The 23,229-nt window shown below is 42.1% G+C and overlaps 1 protein-coding gene across 35 annotated transcripts in view; it reads left to right on the top strand.

The window, feature by feature from the left end:
- Nucleotides 1-23,229, top strand: part of WASF3 (WASP family member 3) — a 159,395-nt gene that overhangs the window by 20,890 nt on the left and 115,276 nt on the right. For 2 of the 35 annotated variants that reach the window (XM_065581400.1, XM_065581408.1), the window contains exon 1: nt 15,484-15,595. The exons of the other annotated variants lie outside the window; for them this stretch is intronic. The gene's annotated coding sequence lies outside the window, so the exon portion shown is untranslated. Of the gene's footprint in view, nt 1-15,483; nt 15,596-23,229 lie in introns of those variants that run through there. 35 annotated transcript variants of the gene reach the window in all.

Below are 23,229 nucleotides of genomic sequence, written 5' to 3'. Positions count from 1 at the left end.
AGGATTTACAGTTTTCTATTAGAAATCAGTTAGTTCTGAAAATGTGTATAGCTCTTTTACAGTACACAAACAGTCCTTGTCCTGAAGAGCTTATGGTCTAATATATAGACCCATGGATGGTGGGACATACTAGGGAATCAAAGGTCAGGATATGACATAGTTTGTGTTTCTGTTTAAATGATAATTCAGTTCTTGTGGGTCTCATGGACTAAGTGGATTTTTAAGAGAGAGTGAGATGTTGATGAATTGACTAACTGAGATAGTGAAGGTGTTCAGTGCATAGGACCCAATGGGGAAAATTACATGCAGAAGAGAGTGGGAGGAGAAAACTAACAGGTGTTGAGACTGAAGTTATTGTTAGAGCAGCAGAGGCTGGAGAGTGACATATGATTATCAGATAAACAGAATGTAACTGGTTACGACCTCTTCTTTTGGTTCTCATTAACTAGTACAATGCCATTTAGTTTTCCAACTCTGAAACGGAATATTTATTTACATTTTTTTCATGAAAATATTTCTTTGTAACAGCCCATATTTTTGGCCGTACACCTCTTGAACCTTTTTACTGAAAGCAAAAATTGACTTCCCTTGCTCAGCTACTACTGACTTTCTGTGCCTTGCTTGATCTCCCTAAACTGCTGAACTCTTTTTTTATATTGAATTAGGATTATGATGTCATAGATCCATGGAAAACTGCTTTAGTTTAACTGGTTTATGTTTATTAAGGAAAAATCTGGCTCTGTCAACTGACCCTGTAAAAACGATAATATGAAGAAAAATCCTGAACGGGGTGAATTTGAGCTTCATAGCTAATTGCTATGAAATGTGATCTCTTGATTGATTAAACTTCAGGATATACTTCAGAAGTGCATACTTAAGAAGGATATACTTAAGGTGCATGTTTTTATCAAGAACCTTAGATTTTCACCTTTTTCCTAATTTAACACCTTGACAAGCAGTGCCCTTAGAATGGATTGTTAGTATAGAATGGCTATCGTGTTCTAAATGGAGGCTCAGGGCAGGTTACACTACAGCTGTAGCACTTTGAAGACACTCTAAGCCCGTGGTTCTCAAACTGTTGTACTGGTGACCCCTTTCGCATAGCCAGCCTCTGAGTACGACCCCCCCCTTATACATTAAAAACACTTGTTTATATATTTAACACCATTATAAATGCTGGAGGCAAAGTGGGGTTTGGGGTGGAGGCTGACAGCTTGCGACCCCCCATGTAATAACCTCACCACCCGCTGAGGGGTCCCGACCCCCAGTTTGAGAACCCCTGCTCTAAGCCGACAGGGGAGAGCTGTCCCGTCGGCTTAATTACTCCACCTCCGTGAGAGGTGGTAGCTATGTTGACGGGAGAAGCTCTCCTGCCAACATAGCGCTGTCTACACAGGAGTGTAAGGTCAGTATAACTGTGTTGCCTACGGGGTTGATTTTTTTTCCACACCCTATAGCGATTTGGCTATACTGAAGTAAGGGCATTGTGTAGACCTGGCCTCTGGCAATTGATTAATCAACACAATATTTAAGTGGCTCTTTACAATAATGTTCTTTTTTTGTAATAAAGGTTTCAAACATGCAAAAGTAATACCCCACCAACTTTTCACAAATGGTTTCCAATTTATTTCCTAATGTGTCCATATCATAACAAACAATGCAAACTGTTTCTAAGATTATAGACTAAATTGAAGCACAGTGATGTTTGTTCTTCATAAAAAGATCTTTGGAAATATCACTTTTGGGAAAAAGGGGGGGACACGACATACAGAGGAATAATGAATGGTGGAATTTTTACAACATTATCAGTTTTTAGTAAGAGATGTTTTTGTACTCGCTTATGCACTCATTAATTTTGTATATAAATAATATATGTTAAAAAAGTATATAGTTCTTATAAAATGTATTTTGCTAGATGTAGGTGTGCTTGTTTCAGCCACCAAACAATTATATACTTAGGATATGTTAGAGGGACATTTCAAAAATTATTTGTTGGGAAGATATCACTTCAGTAGAACACTACATGTTAATTTCTGGCAGTGGGTTGAATATTGAAATATTGCATATCACCGTGTCATAAAACTATTAAGCTTTAAGACAGGTCACTTGTTCCAGAAGGGACTGTTCTAATGACATCAATAGAATCTTTTCTTCATTGGATGCGTTTTGCTGTGCTAAAAGAACTTTCTGTTCCCTTTATGCTGGATACAGAAACCACTAAGGAAGTACAGTCCATGTTTTCTCTCTTGCTTAGAATGCTTTAAATCCTTTCCATATATTGGATTTTCATTTATATTTTAGATATAGTTGTAGAATCAAATTCCAAAAATACTTCAGAATCAGGACTTTGTTTCTTGGAGCCACCCTCAGAATACAAGTTTTCTTAGTTGTTCTAGATTGGGTTTCTGAAGGTTCTGTTCATCAGACAGACCATTCTTACTGAAACCAGACATTTATTAACAGAATGGCAGCCATTTTCTTGTGATTGTGTCTTCTCTATGTGATCTAAACACTGTTTTGTTTTGTTGGCATGGCCTCCATTGGAAGATAGATCTCCAAATTGTTTTTCTCCATAATGTTGACAGTAGTCTATACACTAGGGAAAAAGCTTTGGAAGAATGTGCACAGCGTGACTGATATAACAGCTGATGTTTCTGATTTATGCAACCACAACCATCATAACTATTACTTTGTATCTTTCTCCACTCCCGTTTTATGTGTTTAGCTACCAGTTACATCTTGTCATAATCTGCAGGGCTGTACTCCCTGATTGGGGTATTGGGTGCTACTACAATTAAAAAGTGTAATGTGTTAGAGGGGTGGGTGAACCTGCAGGAGTTTGTTATGCTGTTGCTAAAGCATTAGTGTCTTTGCTGTCATCTCCTGTTTGTTCTATGTGACTAAAATTATCTAGAGGATTGGCTGCTGATAGCATTTCCAGTTCATGTGAATTATTTATATTAAAAAAAAAAGTTCAATAATCTGAAAGTTTATTTCAAGTTATTACTTGGATTGGTGGATAAATTCTTCATCTCTCACTTCAAGGTCCTTTATAATTGATCTTCCCAACCAGTCGTTTGCTCAGTCTTGTTGCTTGTCTCTCTAACGAATGAAAAATATACCCTAACTTCCTGTATTTACTCTACCTTTGACTGCTACGGGCTATGTCTATACTGCACTGTAGTGCAGACTACAGAGATTGGTACGCTCTGCAGTTCACAAGCATTGTGCTATAACTGCTCTATGTGGACGCTGCTGGCATCAACTAAAAGTTACTTAATTCGTGTTAATTTAATCCTCTTTCATCTAGGATTGTTAATACAAACTAGGTACCTTTTAGTTCATGCCAGCAGTATTACAGTGCAACGCTTTGGCATGGCATACACTTCGCACACCCATAGTCTGCACTGCAGTGCTGTATGGACACGCCCTAACTCTTGTATTGACTACTTTAACTTCCTCTGCTTTAGTGCGTTCTGCCTTCTATTTCTTTTCTCTATTGCACTCAACATCTGCAGCATAAAATTATCTTCCTTGCCTTCTGTTCTGCTCTTTACAAGTCTCCCCACTGCCTTTCTCATTTTACTTGTGAGAGACTGGATTTTTCTTTGACTAACAGTGTTAGTTGGGGCCACGTATGCACCCTGTGCCTTTGCGTGTTCTTACATGAGGGCTTAAAGGTGGTGTCCCCGCAACCCTTCCATAGTTTCTCCTCTTACCACCCGTGACAGCAAGCTAGAACATGGTGAGTGTCCAGCCTTCTTCTACTTAGCTCAGGCTAAAGCTACTTCAAAATCTTCAAAACCGCTTCTGATCATCTATTTTGCATGAACTGATCAGCAACCGTTGGACTGAGATTCTCTGATCAGAATACCATATAGGACCTTCTGTATAGGGTATCTATAGTGGCAGAGTTAAAACTTCCAGGCTTCAAGTCATGTCCATCCTGCGATGGACTAATTCCTCTTAAACACCCTAATGACACAGCTATGCCAACAAACCGCCCCCAGTGTAGACAAATCTATGCTGACAGAGGAGGGTTTCTATTGGCATAACTAACTTCATTTGGAGAGGTGGTTACTGTACTGGCAGAACTCCTCCTTCTGTAGGTGTACACTGCATCACACTAAGGCACTATGCTGTCATAGACTCTAGAATAGACATAGCCCTATACATTGGCATCACCCCTAGAAGATGTCTACTCTTTGCTTTCACCAAGGCACCAATTTTCCTGTCATTAAGCAGGGAGCCTTCCCCTCTGAGGTCTGTGAGCTGTGCCACCAAGAGGGCAACAGACTTCTGCTGCAGACACCAGCCGGGACTGTTATTGGTCAAGTCAACAGCCTGTATCAAATGTAAGCATACCAGGTGCCATCAGGGTAGGGCCGGCTCCAGGCACCAGCTTACCGAGTAGGTGCTTGGGGCGGCCACTTCGGAGAGGGGCGGCATGTCCAGCTGTTCAGCGGCAATTTGGCAGACGGTCCCTCACTCCTGCTCGGAGCGAAGGACCTCCCGCCGAATTGCCGCCGCAGATCACGATCGCAGCTTTTTTTGTTTGTTTGGCTGCTTGGGGCGGCCAAAACCCTGGAGCCGGCCCTGCATCAGGGTCCTTTTGGGGGTATTGGGCCTACATTCACAGGCATCAAGAAGCTAGTCTCCTCAAGGAAAAGGTCCGCCTCTCCAGCGCTCTCCCTGGCTGACTGTGTGATGCTGGAATATTGGGAGGAATGGGGTCCAGGGGCAAAACAACATCAGTACTGTCTTGCCTCCTAAACCTCTTTTCCTCATTGTTGCCAGATGAAGTCATATCCTTAGCACTGGTTTCTGCACCAGATGACTTAAACGCATTCCAGGAGCAACTTGTGCGGATTGCTGAGACTCTGGAGATCAAGACTTCAGTTATCTCAGAGAAGTCCTGTTGCCGGCCCAGAGGGCCCAAGGGGGCAACAGGGTTCGTTGCCTGGTGTGCAACGCACCAATAGACACACCAGGGTGAAGAAGCAAACCAAATTTATTCAAGAGCTCTGAATAGGCACTAGGAGACCAGCATATCTCAAATCAAGCGCAGAAAATACTAGCAAGTTTCCCATTTTATATTCCACGCTGTTTGTGTGTAAGCCTTTGTTCTGTTCCCCCCTTACCCCTCCCTCGGTTACAGCAGGCATTACATTGTGGCGTGTTAGAAAAGTTCTCGTCCGCATGCTTATCTTCGACCTTGCAAGCTCTACGTAGTAGGCCTTTCCCTCCCACTTTTCCCCTTGTTATCACTAAAAGTTCTGCTAGTGTGAGTGAAACTGCAGCTGTCTGCTAAAAAGCTGACCATTACATATTCTGCTTTTAGGCTGTCAGCATGTAGGTAGGTTAAGGTTCACAAGATGGAGTTACTGTGGCTCATTTAGACCCAGAGCAGGGGGGTTTCATCAGCACTTATGGCCTTCCATCCCCCCGAGTTACCTGATAGCTATGCCTAGTGACTCCAACAGTCCCACAAGTGGTTCGACATTTTGTAAGCTTTTGGTCCTGCCAGGAGTACCTTCCTCATTAACAAGGGACTAGTAGACCCAGTAAAAGCTCAGTGTCCGACTCCATCCACTATAACACCAACAGCAAATTGTGTCGGAGACGTACCAGGTACCCCATTCTGTAGTTCTACATTCACCCCAACCCCTTAGTTGTCTCAGTCAGACTGCTTGCCAGACTTTGCCTGTGGCTGAGATACGTGTACTTCCCATACAGACGTCATATAAGCAGATGGGTCACAGTCCTACCTCAAGTCCTGTGGCAGTTCACTTGCTGACTAGATAAGTGAAATTTTCAGTCCTGTCACCAACAGTCATGCTTATCAGGGACAGACTGGATGCCCATCTGAACCACCTTCAAAAGCAAAGCACGTGGTCTCAGGAAGATTTTAAATTGCATATTAATATCCTGGAACTGAGAGCTATCACACTGGCTTGTATAAGATGCCAGCCTGTTCTGTGGAACTGCATGGTGCAAATCCTGACAGACATTACACTGGAGGTGCACTCTATAAACAAACAAGGCGTGCTCGATCATCCCCTCTGTCTGGAAGCCACCAAGTTCTGAAGTGACCTCACTAGCTCTACACCTCCCGTGGGTCAGCAAAGTCCTAGTGGATTTTCTGAGCGGAAACATGGTAACCAATCATGAGCGGTCACTGCAGAAATCCATCCAACGTGGAGCATTCTATCAGTGGGGACTTCCACCAGAGACTTGGGTGGTTTCCTTGGTGATAAGCAAGTGCTGGAACTTCTACTCCAGAGGAAGCATGAGCCCAAGATCCCTGCTAGATGCTTTCTTCCTTAGGTGGTCTCAAGGGCTTTCCCACAGATTCCCAGGATCAGATGGGACGTGGACTTAATCATCGTGATAGCTCATTATTAGCCAAGACATATTGATGGTCAGATCTGCTGCAGATGTCCCAGTGGCCACATGCACATTCTGATCTGCCAAGTCTTAATATCCCAGAACCATGTCAGATAATGCATGTGGACTAATGTTGCATCTGACACCCTGGATGTTGGCTGGCTGAGCAACAGTGACAGAGATTGCTCCCTACCGGTTCAGCAAATTCTTATACAGAGCAGGAAACTTTCCACCAGGTAAACATTCTCCTCAAAATGGAAAAGATTCTCCATTTGGGTAACTCAAAATAATATTGACCCTGTGGAAGCCTCGTTACCAAACATCTTAGACCATGTCCTGCTCTGAAAACATACAGGACTAATGTTGAGCTCCCTGAAAGCCCACCTCACCACAATATCTGTGTTTCACCTCCAGGGCAGTCGTATGTGTATTTCTCACCCCCTACGATATCAAAATTCCTCAGTGGCCTTCATGTTTGCCCTCCAGAGAGAGACTAACTCCAATGTGGGAATTCAGTGTCATCCTTCTAAAGCATATGTAGTCTCCTTTTGAACTGTTATCATAGTGCTCAATATATCATCTTACCTTTAAAAAGTTTTTTCTCATCGCCATTATGAATGGTAGTTGAAGACATTAAGTTTGCACTTCATGGAAAATTGCTTTATCACTGCCCCTATGTAAATGTGGAATCCAACATGGACTGGTGGGCCTGGGTCATGCTCTCTGCCAGAGCAGAGACAATGGTGGGTCATGAAAATTCAACAACCATCTATTCAGGGTGAAGCATCTTGGGACAATGGGTTTGCTTGAGCTTGGAGAAGATACTTCCTCCACTTGTCTGAAGGGACGGGGGGAAAGTGGAGAGAGTGGACAAAGAGAGGCGATAGAGCTAGAGTTTAAAGAGAATGAACTGGCTAACATTGGAGTAGGTGAGCTGGGAGGAGAAGGCTCCATGTTTCAGCATACAAACTCTGAACTGCAGCAGAAGAATTCTGAATGGTCCCAAAGGAGATGATCCCAGCTCATAGAATGCTCCAGAGTGGTGATGAAACTGAGGCAAGGAAATGCGTGTATGGTTTAGATCTGGGTATTTCTATGCTACTAAAGAGAGATCAATGCTGTGTCTAAATCCTATGCGAAGTCTGTGTATGTTCAGGTGTAGCACATATTGCTTGTCCCTTGAAAAGGTAACACAGAAGACTTACGTTTATGAATGGGGGATGGTGTATTTAAGCTACAGAGGAAATCTGAGGGGCCAGCACTCATTCCAGGGATTGGGCAGTGGGCAGCATGGGCTGAACTCTCAGGGGGTACTAGCTAGAGGATCTACACCTAGGCCCTAAGACAGAGGCAATGCTTAAGCTCTATTTAGACTCTTCAGAGGCTTAAAACACAGAATCACAGCAGCATGGTCGGGGCCAATAGGGACTGGTTGACTGGACCTGACGCACTGGCAGCCAGGTCAGATGCCAAGTCTGGGAGAATAATATTTCATTCTGTTTTCTAAGACAGCTTAAAAACTAACTACTCACTCCCACCATCCTGGGAGGATTCTACTTGCCAGTCTTACAGTGGGATCCACACTGACACGTATTCAAAGAAGAAAGAACAGTTACTTTGTCCTACAATAACTGTGGTTCTTTGAGATGTTGTAGTCTGCACGGATCCCGTGATTTGGCCTCCATCTTGCTTTTCAGAGTCCTCAGCTATGTAGGCTTTGCATTGTGAGGGAACTGAGAAAGGGATCTTCATTGTCACTCTGCCTTTTATACCCTCATATGGGAGCACAAAGAGGGTGCATGCACGACCCTGACCAACAATGCTAGAAAAATTCATTCTTGTGCATGTGCACCTACAGTGGGATCTACACTGATATCACAAAGAACCACAGTTAATTTTTCTAAGGGTACGTCTATACCCAGCCGCTAGTTCGGCGGCTGGCAATCGAACTTCTGGGTTCGACTTATCGCGTCTTGTCTGGACGCGATAAGTCGAACCTGGAAGTGCTCGCCGTCGACTGCGGTACTCCAGCTCGGCGAGAGGAGTACTACGGAGTCGACGGGGGAGCCTGCCTGCCGCGTGTGGACCGAGGTAAGTTCGAACTAAGGTACTTCTAAGGTTATTCACGTAGCTGAAGTTGCGTACCTTAGTTCGATTTGGGGGTTTAGTGTAGACCAAGCCTTAGTGATCATTCTTACTACTTAGTGCATAAGGGAGTGTTGTATTATGCTCTGCCAGCTACTTATGTTTTACTGATCCCTTAGCCCCTTCACTCATGTCACCTTGTCATCCTTTAATCTTATTCATGTTGCAATATATCACTTAATTTAAAAACAGAGAGGAGCATAAATATGCCATCTTGTTATTTCCAAGGATCTATTATATGTGTGAAATACAGCCATCACATTTTTAATGTTCTATTTCTTCCCTTTAGACCTTTGTATTAATTTTAATTTAGGTTGTAAGATCTGTGGTAGGAACCTTGTAGTCTTAAATCTCTGTAAAGCACCTGCTGCGCTCTACATTGTAATAGGAGAAACTGAGCACAATTGACTACCTGAAGTTTTAAAATTGTAAGTATATTACTGTAAAGTAATGTATATTGGAGGGAAAAATCTGAACTACTCATACCCTTTACAAGGGTTCTAAATTAACCGTATCAGCTCAAGGAGGAGACCTGGGCATTACTGTAGGCAGCTTAGTGAAGACCTCTGGTCACTGTGCTGCTGCAGTGAGAAAAGAAAACAAAATAAGTTGCATGAGGAATAGAATGGTGAACAATCCTTTCTGTAAACCGATGGTGCGGACTCATCTTGAGTCCTGTGTGTGGTAGTGGTCATCCCATATAAAAAATATTATTATTGAACCAGAGGGTGTTCAGAGAAGAGTGACAGATGATCAAGGGCATGGAAATATTTGTATGAAGAGATAGTGAAAAGAATGACTTTTTTTCCCCTTAGAAAGGAGAATAAGAGGGGACATGGTAAAAGTATCATAACTCAAGAACAAGAGGACCTTGAGTAAAATCAGTCAAAAGGTGGGAAATTCAAAATGATAAAAGGAAATACCTCACCCACCCTGTGTCTCTAGTAGTATCTTTTATTGAACCAACTTCTGCTAGTGAGAGAGACAAGCTTTCGAGCTTACAGAAAACTCATCCTCAGGATTCAAGATGAGGCTTGTGTTTAGTTTCTCCTGTTACAACATAGAGCGTAGGTCTGAAGAAGAGCTTTGTGTATGCTTGAAAGCTTGGTCTGATAAGAGATTACTTTGCCCACCTTGTATCTCTAATATCCTGGGACCAACATTGCTACAAGACTGCATACAAGGAAATACTTTTACACAACATTGGAATATTTGAGGCCAAGAACTATAAGATTCAAAAAGGGATAGGATATGTTGCACAGTTGTAGAGCTAGCTGCACATCTGCCCCCTTTTTGATCCCTCTGAGTGCATCCAGTGTAGGTTTTGGGCCTCTCTTAGACCAGGATCTGGCTACAGTATCCTGTGTATGCTACCCACTTATCACCCTGCAGATCTGACTGAGCTTTAGCACCTGTTTGCTCTCTTTGGGAACCTGTGACCATTGATATATTGACAAAAGCCTTCTTAAAACAGTTATTTTTATTTAGCAATTGGAACAAAGCATCAGAGGGCAAAAAAGGATTTTAAACAACCTACATGCATGTTTAATCTCATCTGAATTTATGCTGCACAACTAGCTAAGTTAGGAAGGTTTCCTCTTAAATAGCAAGAACAGAACAAAATCAACGTACATTGTTTTAAGGATGCCAAGGGGTTCTTGGGAGCCAACCTGGCCTCAATTTAAGTCTGAGACTCTCCTCTTTCAGGGAAGTTCATGTATTTTTTTTTAAATACCCTGTGTGAATCAGCCCAGTTACCATATTGCCTCCTACTGGTTTTGTTGCAAGTCTAAGGTACAAAGTCATCGTCCTTTTGCCTCAGGTTGGTTTTTCCTGGTTTGTTAGCTAGTTTGTCTAGGAGCACGTGCCTGTCGTGGTTTGGGTAGATAGACCTTTTTAGCCTTAATGAGTTATAAGATACAGTCACAAGACCAGCAATATCTGTGGGATGGTGTGCTGAATCCATCCACTCCCCTTTGGTTGTCTAGTATATGATCTTAGAAGACAACATAAATCAGATTTTGAGTTACCTGATCAATTATCCATTCTGAACACCCCGCATTTGTCACATCCATTTATATGAGTCTTAAGAATATCCAGAGATGTCATAAATAATAACAATGTTGATATTAATTGATATTAACCCTTGTGCCTCAGGGCAAGTACTAGAGATCAGGATGAGATCGAATGTGCTGGGCAGACTACCCCAAATGTACCTAATGTGGAGTTCTTACATTTCCTCTGAAGCATTTGGCACTGGGAACTATTGGAGATAGGACACTGGCTTAGATGGACCTCTGGTCTGATTCAGTATGGCAGTTCATATGATCATATGTATATTATTTCTTCACTCTTTTGTCCCCCCAAGCCAAAACAATGGGAAAATATAAAAGTTAGACTGTTCTCAGATTGGGTGGATATTTGATATATGCTTTAGAAGTGTGCCCTTTATTTCTCGTGCTAGAAAATGTAAATATGAAAATTTTCTAGTCTAAGAATTCATTATAACATATGAAGCAAATTATTTTTAGGAGTGAATTACTACAGAATTGTAATTTGGCAAGTCTGAATTCAGAAAAATGAGAATTTAATGTTTCAGAAGAAATGAACTTTGATAATATAGCAGTTGGCTATTGTAAAAAAAAAAAAAAAAATTAACATATTAAAATGAGTACATGAAGAAACCAGGAAGCTGTTCCGTGGTAGTGAAAATGATAAGTTTAGTTCTTATTGCAATATGTAAAAATCAGCTTCCTCACTCTTTAAAGCTGGCTTTTATAATAGGGATTATTATCTTTATCTCGTATCAGAGGGGTAGCCGTGTTAGTCTGAATCTGTAAAAAGCAACAGAGGGTCCTGTGGCACCTTTGAGACTAACAGAAGTACTGGGAGCATAAGCTTTCGTGGGTAAGAACCTCACTTCTTCAGATGCAAGACTTGCATCTGAAGAAGTGAGGTTCTTACCCACGAAAGCTTATGCTCCCAGTACTTCTGTTAGTCTCAAAGGTGCCACAGGACCCTCTGTATCTTTATCTCATGTACATATAGTGCTTTTTATTAATAGATCTCAGTAGTTTACAAATGAGGTAAGTATCTTAAGAATGGCCATACTGGGTCTTCTGACAGTGGCCAATGCCAGATGTTTCTGAGGGAATGAACAGAACAATTACTAAGTAATCCATCCGCTTGTCATCCAGTCCTAGCTTTTGACGGTCAGAGGGACATTGAGAGTATGGGGTTGCATCCCTGACCATCTTGGCTGATGGCCATTGATGGGCCTATCCTCTATGAACTTATCTAGTTCTTTTTTGAACCCAGTGATACTTTGGTTCTTCAAAACCTCCCCTGGGAAAGAGTTCCACAGGTTGACTGTGCATTGTGTGCAATAATACTTCCTTTTGTTTGGTTTTTAAACCTGCTGCCTATAGTTTAATTGGGTGACTCCTAGTTCTTGTTACCTGAAGGGGTAAATAACACTTCCTTATTCACTTTCTCTAAATCATTCATGATTTTATAGACCTCTATCATATCCCCCTTAGTCGTCTCTTTTCCAAGTTGAACAGTCCCAATCTGTTTAATCCCTCCTTGTACCAAAGCTGTTGTCTCTACCTTTTCCAATTCTAATCTTTTTTTGAGAGCGATAACCAGAAACTATGCAGTATTCACTGGCATTGTGATACTTACTATCTTATTATCTTATTGCTTTCTTAAGCTACTGATTCATGAGAAAAGCAACAGAGAGTCCTGTGGCACCTTTAAGACTAACAGATGTATTGGAGCATAAGCTTTTGTGGGTGAATGCGTCTGACGAAGTGGGTATTCACCCACAAAAGCTTATGCTCCAATACATCTGTTAGTCTTAAAGGTGCCACAGGACTCTCTGTTGCTTTTTACAGATCCAGACTAACACGGCTACCCCTCTGATACTTGATTCATGAGAGGATCCCTTATGCTATGACTGCTTAGTTTGCTTAAGAGCTTCTGGTGAGGGATCTTGTCAAAGGCTTTCTGAAATTTCAAGTACACTATATCGACTGGATAATCCTTGTTCACATATTTGTTAACCTCAAAGAATTCTAATAGATTGAGGCATGGTTTCTCTTCACAGAAGCTGTTTTGATTTTTCCCTAACGTATCATGTTCATCAGTGTGTCTGAATTTTATTATTTACTATAGTTTCAACCAATTTGCCTGGTACTGAAGTTAGGCTTACTGGTTATGTGATAGTACAACATAGCTTTTTTTCCATCTGCAGCTAAAAAAACAACATAGTTTTGAAAGAAACAGGAAGAAATAGTCCAAATGAAAGTCTATTTTCTTTGTCTGTCAGCACCCTCCTGATGAAGAGTTTTGTCATTCTGAAACCATATTGCTAGCTGCCTTAGATGGCAGTCTTGACAATAAACTCACTTTGAAGAAGATTAAAGACCTTGAAATTTTAAATTTGTACTCTTAGTTTTAACTGATACAAGGTTTTGTTTTTGCTTATGCTGCATCATGAAAGCAGCACCCAGAAAGGTCCTACTTGAACTAGGAAATTGGAAGAGGGACCTATGGATGCTAAAATGATCTAGAATTTGAATTAAAAAATATTTTACCTCTGTTAAGGTTTTAAGGGTCTATGTCTTCAGTATTCTGCACAGTGTTGATCATTTAAAATATGGCTATGTTCACACTAAGAATATTCTTAAATTAAAAACGGCACCTTCAGTACCCTTGTCCCAGGACACTAACAAGGAAGGGTGGCATTTACTGAGCATCATCATCATCACACCAGTACCGCTTTTCTTGGAATCCTGGGTTTTCCATGATGGTTCCTGTTCCAAGTACTGATCAGAGCAGGGGCCTACTTGGCTTTTGTGAGTGAAGAGTCTCAGCTCGGGCCTACGCTACACAATTAAGTTGACGTAAAGCAGCTTATGTTGACCTAACTATGCCAGTGCACACCAGCCTTGCTCCTGCCGATGTAAGTGCCATACTACACTGACATAATAACTCCACCTCCACGAGAGACATAGGGCTTCTGTCTGTGTAGATAGGGTGACGCAGTGTCTGTATAGACTCTGAGTTACTTACATAGGAGGTTGGCAGTTGTGGTTTTTTTTTTTGGTCAATTTCACAGCTCCCTGCTGGAGCCTTGAAATTGACAAAGTCCTCCCTGCTCCCAACCGGGCTGCTCCCAGCCATGCTGATGCCCAGGCTCCCCACTCAGAGCTGGGCTGCTCCTGGGGTCCTGGCTCCCTGCTGGGAGCCTGGGTACTGCCTGGACTCCAAGCTCCTCATTCCCTGCTGGGAGCCCTGCTGAACCAAGGCTCCAGGCTCCCTGGTGGGGAGGTGAGAGCCCTAGTGGGGTGGAAAGGCAAGAGCCTGGGCGGCTGTCCCACTCCAGTGGGAAGTGTGGAGCTGAGAGCCCCAGGGGCTGCCATGCTCCCAGAGGAGAGTGGGGGGTGGGGTGGGAGAGCCGGGAGCCCATGAGGCAGCCAGGATCCCGGCAGGGAGCTGTGAGTGGAGCGGAGAGCCTGGGCTTTCAGGTCCCCACATTGCCCCTCTTAGGTTGGTGGAATTGCTCCTGGTGAGGACACGTACCACAATGGAGGGGAGTGTGGATATGAACCACCGCAGTAATTACTGCAGTGGTTGTAAGTTGACCTCATATAGGTTAACTTAAGTTTTTAGTGTAGACGCCCTCAGAAATCTGAAATGGTATAGGTGAGGGAGGTAAAAATGCAGGTTAGCACTACAGATCTAAAATGTTTGTCCTCTTTTCCTTAACTGGTAACACATCTAGTGTCTTATTCAATCCAGGATGCTGTGTCATGCATTCCATAGGCACCTGGAAACAATTTTTTAAAAAAGGAAATCTAAATTCTTTCTCACTATTATTGTGATGAAGATCAACAACTCAGATACTTTTAATCCTCAATCTATCTAAAATGTTGTCTTGCTTTAAATCCTTTATGTTCCTTTCTGAAGGAATCCTCTCTTGGACAGACAGCTTGTTCTTTAAATCATAAACATACCATAGCTCCCATTTCTGGTGAGCCTTGTTTTTGTTTCACAACATTTATTTTTGCCCAGTGCTCACATGGTACAATGTACTATATGCACTCATCTTTTAAAACCTCATTTCTTGTTCAGATTGTCTTTAGCACTTTTTATAGTGTATTCAGTCTAGATGAGCCCAAGGGGGCAATCAGATGGCAAAGAAGTCAGGATGCATTTGATAACAAATGAAAAATTGCTTGAGTCAAGACTCCATTGTTAGGATTTTGGAGGTGAGGTGGGGTTCCTGTCACAGATTTGCTGGGGAAATAAGGACTTCATTCAGAAAGGAAAAGCTGAGATCACACTCTGCCAATATATAGACTGCACTCACCTGTGAATAGTGAATTCAGTTATGTCCTGTAGCCTGCATCTGTGAAATATTATTAATCACAAACGTATGTCCTAAATCCAGAGGGGAGGACAGGGAGGGAGAAGAGAGATGCTTAAGTATATCTTCTTGCTTGTTTGGAGATGTTATTTAACCTTTAATTCTTAATAAGTTACTTCTGCAATGTTTTAAAAAAATGCCAAGAGATCTAAAAGTCAGATATTTGATATTCTGCAATTCCATTTATTCATAGTAAATAAGTAAATCCATTTATTCATGTCTGAATACCAGTGACATCAAAGCAGAATTTTTGAAAGCCTTCACGATCCATCGCTTATTTCAGGCACTCAGCAGCTGACCTTCCAGGGGAAATGCCACACACAATCCATCCATCTTTCTGGTCGTCCACTATTATGATAACCCTCCACCATTCCTTCCATAATAACTTCCTCAAGGTTATTTCCATCTTTGTGCCTAATGTGACTAAAATACAAGTTTCTCTGTTGATTTCTGACATCAGGGTCTGCTTCTCTCCAATAATATTTCTAACATAGGTATTTGTCTTTTTTTCCATTCAGGAGATACACAAGAGTCCTTTGCAGCACCTCGTTTCAAATGCTTCAGTTTTCTTCTTGTCAGCAGCATTAACTTCCCATGATTCACATCCATAAATCTCCATGGATAAAAAAGGTTTTTAACCAGCGTCATCTTTGTACATTTTGAGAGGCGACTGTTTTTCCACACTTTCTTAAAGGAGGCCATAGCTGAGTGAGCAATCCTTAGTCATCTTCCAATTTCTTTGGAACATCCTGCTTGAATATATATGATGCCAAATAATTATATTCATATACTGCTGTGACACTTTCTTGGCAAGCCCAAAATTATGGGTCACCTTGTTACACCTTTGCCCTAGCCAGAGAGATTTGCTGGTGCTAACCTGGGTGACAGCTCCCTATGACCCCAGTTTGTTAGCGACCCCTGATAAACTTCTGAGGAGTCTGCGAGCCCTTACTTTTGCCTTGCAGGTAATTCTTGGTGCATTCCAGTTCGCAAGCCCTAGGGAAGAGTGTTTCCCTGGAGCATCCATCCTCTGTCACTGGATGCTCTCAGAAATTACCTAGTTCAGAATCTCCAAAGAGCTAGTGTACACACAATGCAATCAATTAAGAATTCACCCTTAATATTATAGCACTGAGATCTGCTTATGATAAAACTCTGTTAATAAACTTATTTGTTTTAAGTGGTACGGAGTAAGGATAGTGGAAACAGAATTGGTTATAAATAAAAGTAAAGTATAACATACTTCTTACTAAACATAACTGCTGCAAGCCACAGTCCTTTGGCTAAAGCAGTTTTCCCACCCTCAAAGTTTTTCTGTAGAACTTGCTGATTTTCAGTCAAATCAGGATCTAGATCCAAATTCTTGCATAACGCCCATATATACATCTTGCAGTGCTTATAATCAGTATATGTGCTTTTATTTGATACCTTACACAACATTCTTTATTGACATTCTATATCAATGTGATTTGCTGTAGTCAGTTTGTCAGGCTTGATAGCAGTTGCTGTTTTATGACCGCAAACCCTCTGCCAGTTGGGACTGAAGGGCTTTTAGGGTCACAGTTGCCTCTTAAGCTTGTCTGTTAATTGTGACATCCACTTATATCTTGTTTTTTGTTGGACGTATCAGCGTATGTGAATTGTGGTTTTTATCATGTTCAGGAATAGTCCATATTTCTCATTAACTGACTCCAACATTTATTGCCTTGCATCAGTCGTAGCAAAGAGTGTCATGCCTTCAGCATATCTAAGGTTGGTTACCACTGCAAATTTAGATAAGTGCCATGATCTCCAATTGCTTTTAACAGTTATCTACACCTGCTTCTTTCCAAGGCTTTGTGTTCAAGATAGCACCCACTACTTCCTCTTGCAGGACTGATGGCCTGGCTCTGTAATTTCTTTTGTTGTCCTGTATTATGAGCGACTCTGGTTAGGCATACAGATTAGCACATTATCCTCTCCATCTACATTTAATATCACTCTTATTGAGGACTCTGGCTTCATTGTCTTTTATTATGATCATGGCAGGGAAAACCTTTAGGTAAGAAGCCTGACTTCTTCTGACTGAACATATTATTATTATTTATTATTTATAATTCTCAAGTTACATACATCTTATCCTTAAATATTTTCTCAACTCATCTAGTCAGCCTTTGTGTCTGTCCTGCTCAGTTCCTCATATTCTCTCCTGTGTATTTTGTCTTTCATTCTGTCACTTTTCCACCAGCTCAAACACCTTCTCAGTTAACCCCTGGTGCAATCTGACACTGACTTTTTGACTTTGGTAGTTTCAAGCATAATAGCTTGTTTTATTCCAAACTTAACTGCGATTGTTCTCCTCTTCCACCTGTGCCAATGCTTCATGCCCATCCTGGACAGAAGTTATATAACTTTCATTGATTCTGGAAAAGTCCAAAGGCAGTGGACTTTGTAACCTTTTAAGTTTTAATTTTATGTTTGAGGCTAACAGCTGATGGTCTGACCCACAGTCTGAACTCAGGAAAGTCTTCGTCCATTGGACGCTAGAGTTCCATAATCAGAGGTTTCTGTCTAAATACATTGACTTTGTTTTGACGCCAAGATAAAATAACATTTAATGCTGTATAATATGATCTTGCAGAAAAGTTAAAATACTATCCTATTGGTCTTTTATTAAAAAAAGGAAATAAATTGGAAATAATTTAATGGGGAACTAATCCTTGCAGATATATATTTGTTCATAGCAGAATATAAGCCGCTGGTGGTGGTAAGCGAGCCTACCTTGGATCAACATGACCACATACTCTTTTAATTTTTTTTTTAAATCATCAAATTCCTGACCTTAATTCTTAACATCTCTCTTGCTTACCCCTTTCTTTTATCCTCAGTGTTCTTTTTTTGTTTAATATGTATAATTAGTTTAATAAATAAAATTAATGTACACATTTTCCCAATAAGTCTGGTGATGCATGTGTATGGTTTTAATAAAATAGTTCTTAAAAATGAAAGTTAAAGAAAATATTTCCTTAACTCTCACATCTCCCCTGAAGAAATAACTGCACACCTCCAGGCAATGGCCAGAATATTAAAAATAGGCTTTTCTGGTCTCTTAAGACATGGTGCAAACTTGGGCTCTCTTATACTAGTTAAGAAAGCGAATTTTTGTGTGATGTGCTTTCTGCAGAGAAAACCTGGCCACTCTGTTATAACCACATATTTAAATTAGCTTTAGCATCCCTGCTAATATCGGCTCTTTTCATGGTATTCAGATTCATAGATTTATAGAGTTTAATGCCAGAAGGCACCATTAGATCATCTAATCTGACCTCTTTTATATCACAGGCCATTAAATTTCATCCGGTTGTCCCTGTATTGAGCCCAGTAACTTGCGTTAGACTGAAGTACACTTTCCAGAAAGACATCTGGTCTCAAGCTGATGACATTAAGAAATAGGGAATCCACCACTTCCCTTGGTAGCTTATTCCCATGGTTAATCTTCCTTTATTGTTAATAATGTGTGCCTTATTTCTAATTTGAATTTGTCTGACTTAAGCTTCCAGCTGTTGATGGTTGTTATATCTTTATCTGCTAGATTAAAGAGCCCTCTAGTACCTGGTATTTTCTCCCTGTGAGAAGGTACTATAATATGCTGTAATCAAATTTCTTCTCTATCTTCTTTTTGATAGAGCTCAATCTGTTTAGTTTAAGTCCCTCATTGTAAAGCATTTTCTCCAGGCTTCAATCTTTTTGTGTGGCTCTTTCCTATATTTTCTCCTCCAATTTTTCAATATCCTTCTTAAAATGTGGACACCAGTATGCAATATTCCACTATCAGTCTCACCAGTGCCATATACCACCTCCCTACTCCTCCTCACTACTCCTATTTATACCTATAAGGATTGCAGCCCTTTTTGCTTTGGGAGCTCATTTTGAGTTTTGTCCACTGTGATCCCTGAATCCTTTTTAAAATCAGTTTTCCACAACACATTCTGTATATATAGTTTCCCTATTCTGTATATATAGTTTCTGCATTCCTTATTCCTAGATGTATAACTTTGCATTTGGTTGTACTAAAACTCATGTTGTGTTAATGGGCTCAAATTACCAACCAATCAAGAATGCTCTGTTTGAAGGCTCTGTCCTCTTCATTATTTACCACTCTGCCAATATTTGTCATCCACAAATTTTATCACCAATGATTTTATATTTATTTCTAAATTATTGATAAAAATGATAACTAGTGTCTGCTTCCTCACTGGTTTCTGTGGAACCCCACTAAAAACATTACCATTTGATGGTGATGATTCCCAGTTGACAACTACTTTTTGTCAGTTAGGCAGTTAGCTATTTAACATGTGCATTATTGATATTGAAGAGTGCAAATATTTTAATCAATGTCATACACTATTAAGTCAAATGTCCTACAAAAGTCTAAGTATGTTACATCTATGCTGTTCTTCTTTGAGTGCTGTCCCTGTGGGTGTTCCACTTCAGGTGTCGGTGTGTCCCGGCACCGTTGAGCGGAGATTTTCAGTAGCAGTATCTGGTCAGGGTGCACAGTAGCAGTCTTGCCACGCCGCTGGTGCCTCATCTAGCACGCGCACGCCCCAACCCCTTCAGTTCCTTCTCAACCGTCGTCCTCTTGAGACCGAGTCCAGTAGCGGTGTCACTAAAAACCTTCAAAACAATGAGATTGTTAGCCTAGTTATTACCTTTGTTTGTTAGTAATTTGTTACTTTAAGGTTAACGCTAACTATAACTATGATGCACCTTTGATGCACCAAGCACCTCCGGCACTGTCCGCTCTGGGACTTCTGCCAGCAGGAGAAAGGTATCGAGTAGCAGGCACAAAGCGGCCTCCTCCTCCACGGCACCAACTACCCACACGAAGAGCATGGTACCGCAACCTCAGTCACCTGTGATGGCTCCCCCTTTGGCACCGAGCTCATCGGTGCTGACTGTGGAACTGCTAAGACTGGCACCCATGGCACTGAAGAAGGCTACACACAAAGGGTTGACACTGGCCTCATTTCCAGCAGCACAGAAGGATTCAGCACTGCATACAGCGGCACCGATCATCCTTATGCCCTCATCAGATATGGAAGTGTTCTCTGCTAAGCACCACCTGCTTGCTGGTATTAACAGCACCGGACCAGCCAGAATCTCCCAATGCTCCACCTTTTTCGAGTGATGAGGATGACTATGTGGAGGAGGCAGTTTTCTCATCTGCACACTCCTCCCCAGCAGGCACGGAACCTCATTACAGACCCAGGGAACAGAGCATCAGGGACCTGCCCCCATGGCTCGGTAACCCATGGATGTGCCCTCTTCTGCTATTTTCCATTCAATGGCCACAATGGGACTCATGGGCAGCCTACAGGTCTCAATTCCTCAGACCTCCCACTTCTCCCAGGAAACCTATATGCTCTGTGACTAAATCAGTACCCGAACCATCTGAAGTGATGGAGGTGGAGGAAGATGGGGATGAGACCCCAAAACATCCCCTGATCACAACTCTTCTTCCTCTGATTGAGGCAGTAATGCCCCTGCCTCCCATTACTACTGAGGACTTCAAACACTTTCAGGAGTTACTCTGGCAGGTGGCACAGAGAAGAATATTCCTCTTGAGGAGGTACAAGAGACCCAACATGAACTCCTCAAGATCCTACACACTTCGTCCACAACAAAAATAGCTTTGCCTATAAATGACGCTCTGATGGAACCTGCAGAAACGGTGTGGCAAACACCTGCCACCATCCCTCCAACCAATAAGTGTATGGACAGGAAAAACTATGTGCCAAATAAAGGTATGGCCTTCCTTTTTTCACACCCACAACTTAACTCCTTAATGGTGGATGCGGTCAACCAATGGGGCAAACATCCTCAATTCAAATCCACTCCGCAAGAGAAGGAATGGAAGAGACTAGACCTCTTGGGGGTGAAAAGTTTATTCTTCTGTGACTCTTCAATTCCTCGTGGCCAATTACACAGCATTTCTTGCTAACTGCGATCATGACAATTTATGCAAAAATAAATGATTTCGTCCAGGAAATTCCAGAGGAAAAAGTCTAATTTGTGTACCATTGTCAACAAGGGACAACTTATTGCTAGAACAGCGCTCCCAGACATCCCTCGACGTAGCAGACACAGTGGCATGCACGACAGTGACAGCCATCGTCATGCGCAGAGCATCCTGGTTACACACATCTGGTATCCCAAGGGAACTCCAGACCAACGTAGAGTATCTTCCCTTGGACAGGACAAGCTCTTCTCTACTAAAATGGATTAGGTCCTCCATTTCATGAAGGACTCTAGAGCCACACTGAGGACCCTCGGGATCTACACACCCTCTAACAGGAGATACAGATACCAGCCTTACAATTGTAACAGAGACAGCACGTCGCAATGCCAGCAGAGACCATACAACAATCAGAGACAAAGGCACAGACCTCAGAGACATGGCCCTACCCAATCCCAGGCTCCGATGTCCCAAGCACCACCAAACAAGACGCAATTTTGAACCATTGGTCGAGGGTCTGACCGACCACCAGTGCCAATGGAATGAAAAACCCAAATCTTTGGCTGTCGGCTTCGACCATTTTACCATATGTAGGCCTCTATCACAACGGACCACTGGGTTTTACAGGTCATTAGAATGGGTTATGCCATCCCACCTACCCACCCCCCTTCTCCATCCCTCTTCAGGGACCCTTCTCACGAGTACCTGTTGAGACAAGAAGTACATCACCTTCTGTAATTAGGGGCTGTGGAACAAGTTCCAACACAACACAGAAAGAAGGGATTTTATTCCCATTATTTCCTGAGTCGAAAGAAAAACGGAGGTTGAAGAACCATACTAGATCTCAGAAAACTCAATAAATTTGTCCCTACCCACAAATTCAAAATGGTCACACTGAACTCTATCATCCCTGTGCTGGAAGAGAGGGACTCGTTCTCAGCCTTGGCCTACAAGATGCGTATTTCCACATTACCATCCATCCTGCTCACAGATGATTCCAACGATTCATGGTGGGACAAGATCACTTCCAGTATAGAGTACTACCATTCGGACTGCCAACAGCTCCACAAGTCTTTTACCAAAACCCTACCGATGGTAGCTGCTCATTTGCGCAGATAGGGATTATTGATATTCCCATACTTAGATGATTGCCTGCTAAAAGGCCCTACCCTGACAGAAACATTACGCATTACTCGACAAACCATCTCTCTTTTTCACTCCCTAGGGCTACAAATCAACAACAACAACAAAAATCTACCCTAACTCCAGTACAACCATTGGACTTCATAGGAGCTCACCTGGACTCAGTGAAGGCCAAAGCATTGCTGCCAATGCCCCGATTCACAGCAATGACCTCCCTCTCAGACAGCCCAGGGGTGTCCGAATGCACCTGCCTACAACTCTTGGGACATGTGGTGGCCATGGCTTTCATTGTAAAATACGCCAGACTACACATGTGCTGCCTTCAAGGCTGGCTGAGCTCGGTAATATTCCATGAAAGCCACAGCCTAAAGAAAAGACTCTCACACTGACCCCAGAGGTTCCACGTTCACTATGATGGTGGACAAACCCAATAAACGTTTGCTCAGGCATCCCATTTCAACAGGATCCACCATCCATACAAATCATAACAGATGCCTCACTGATTGGATGGGGAGCTCCCCTAAACCAGCATATAATCCAAGGCAAGTGGTTCCCCACGGAAACACATTTACACATCAATCTGCTCGGATTACGGGCAGTCTGCAGCGTGTGCCTACATTTCTTCCCTCTTATACGAGGCAAAACGATAAGGGTCCTGACGGACAACATTGTGTGTGTATAGTCTATATAAACTGACAGGGTGAAGCACATTCCCACTTCTCATGCACAGAGGCCTTAAAACTATGGAACTGGTGCATAAAACACATCATCACTATTACAGCAGCATACCCCTGGGTCGACTGAACATGATGGCAGACACATTAAACAGACAGCTTTCCCAAGAGGACAAACAGGAACTGAATGACAAAATAACACAACACATTTTTCACATGTGGGGATCCCCACACATAGACTTGTTTGACATCAGTAAACGAGAAATGGCCAGAGTTTGCTCACAAGCAGGACTAGAAGCATGAGCCCTAAGGGACGCTTTTCTCATCCAATGGAACGCTCCTCTCGTATACGCATTCCCACTTATACCCCTAATTTCCAGAGTAATACACAAAATACGAACCGACAGGGCCAAAATAATACTCATAGTACCAACATGACCCAGACAGAC

This window comes from Chrysemys picta, chromosome 1 (assembly GCF_011386835.1).
Source record: "Chrysemys picta bellii isolate R12L10 chromosome 1, ASM1138683v2, whole genome shotgun sequence".
Lineage (NCBI taxonomy): Eukaryota > Metazoa > Chordata > Testudines > Emydidae > Chrysemys > Chrysemys picta.
This window is presented reverse-complemented; position numbering and strand designations above follow the sequence as displayed.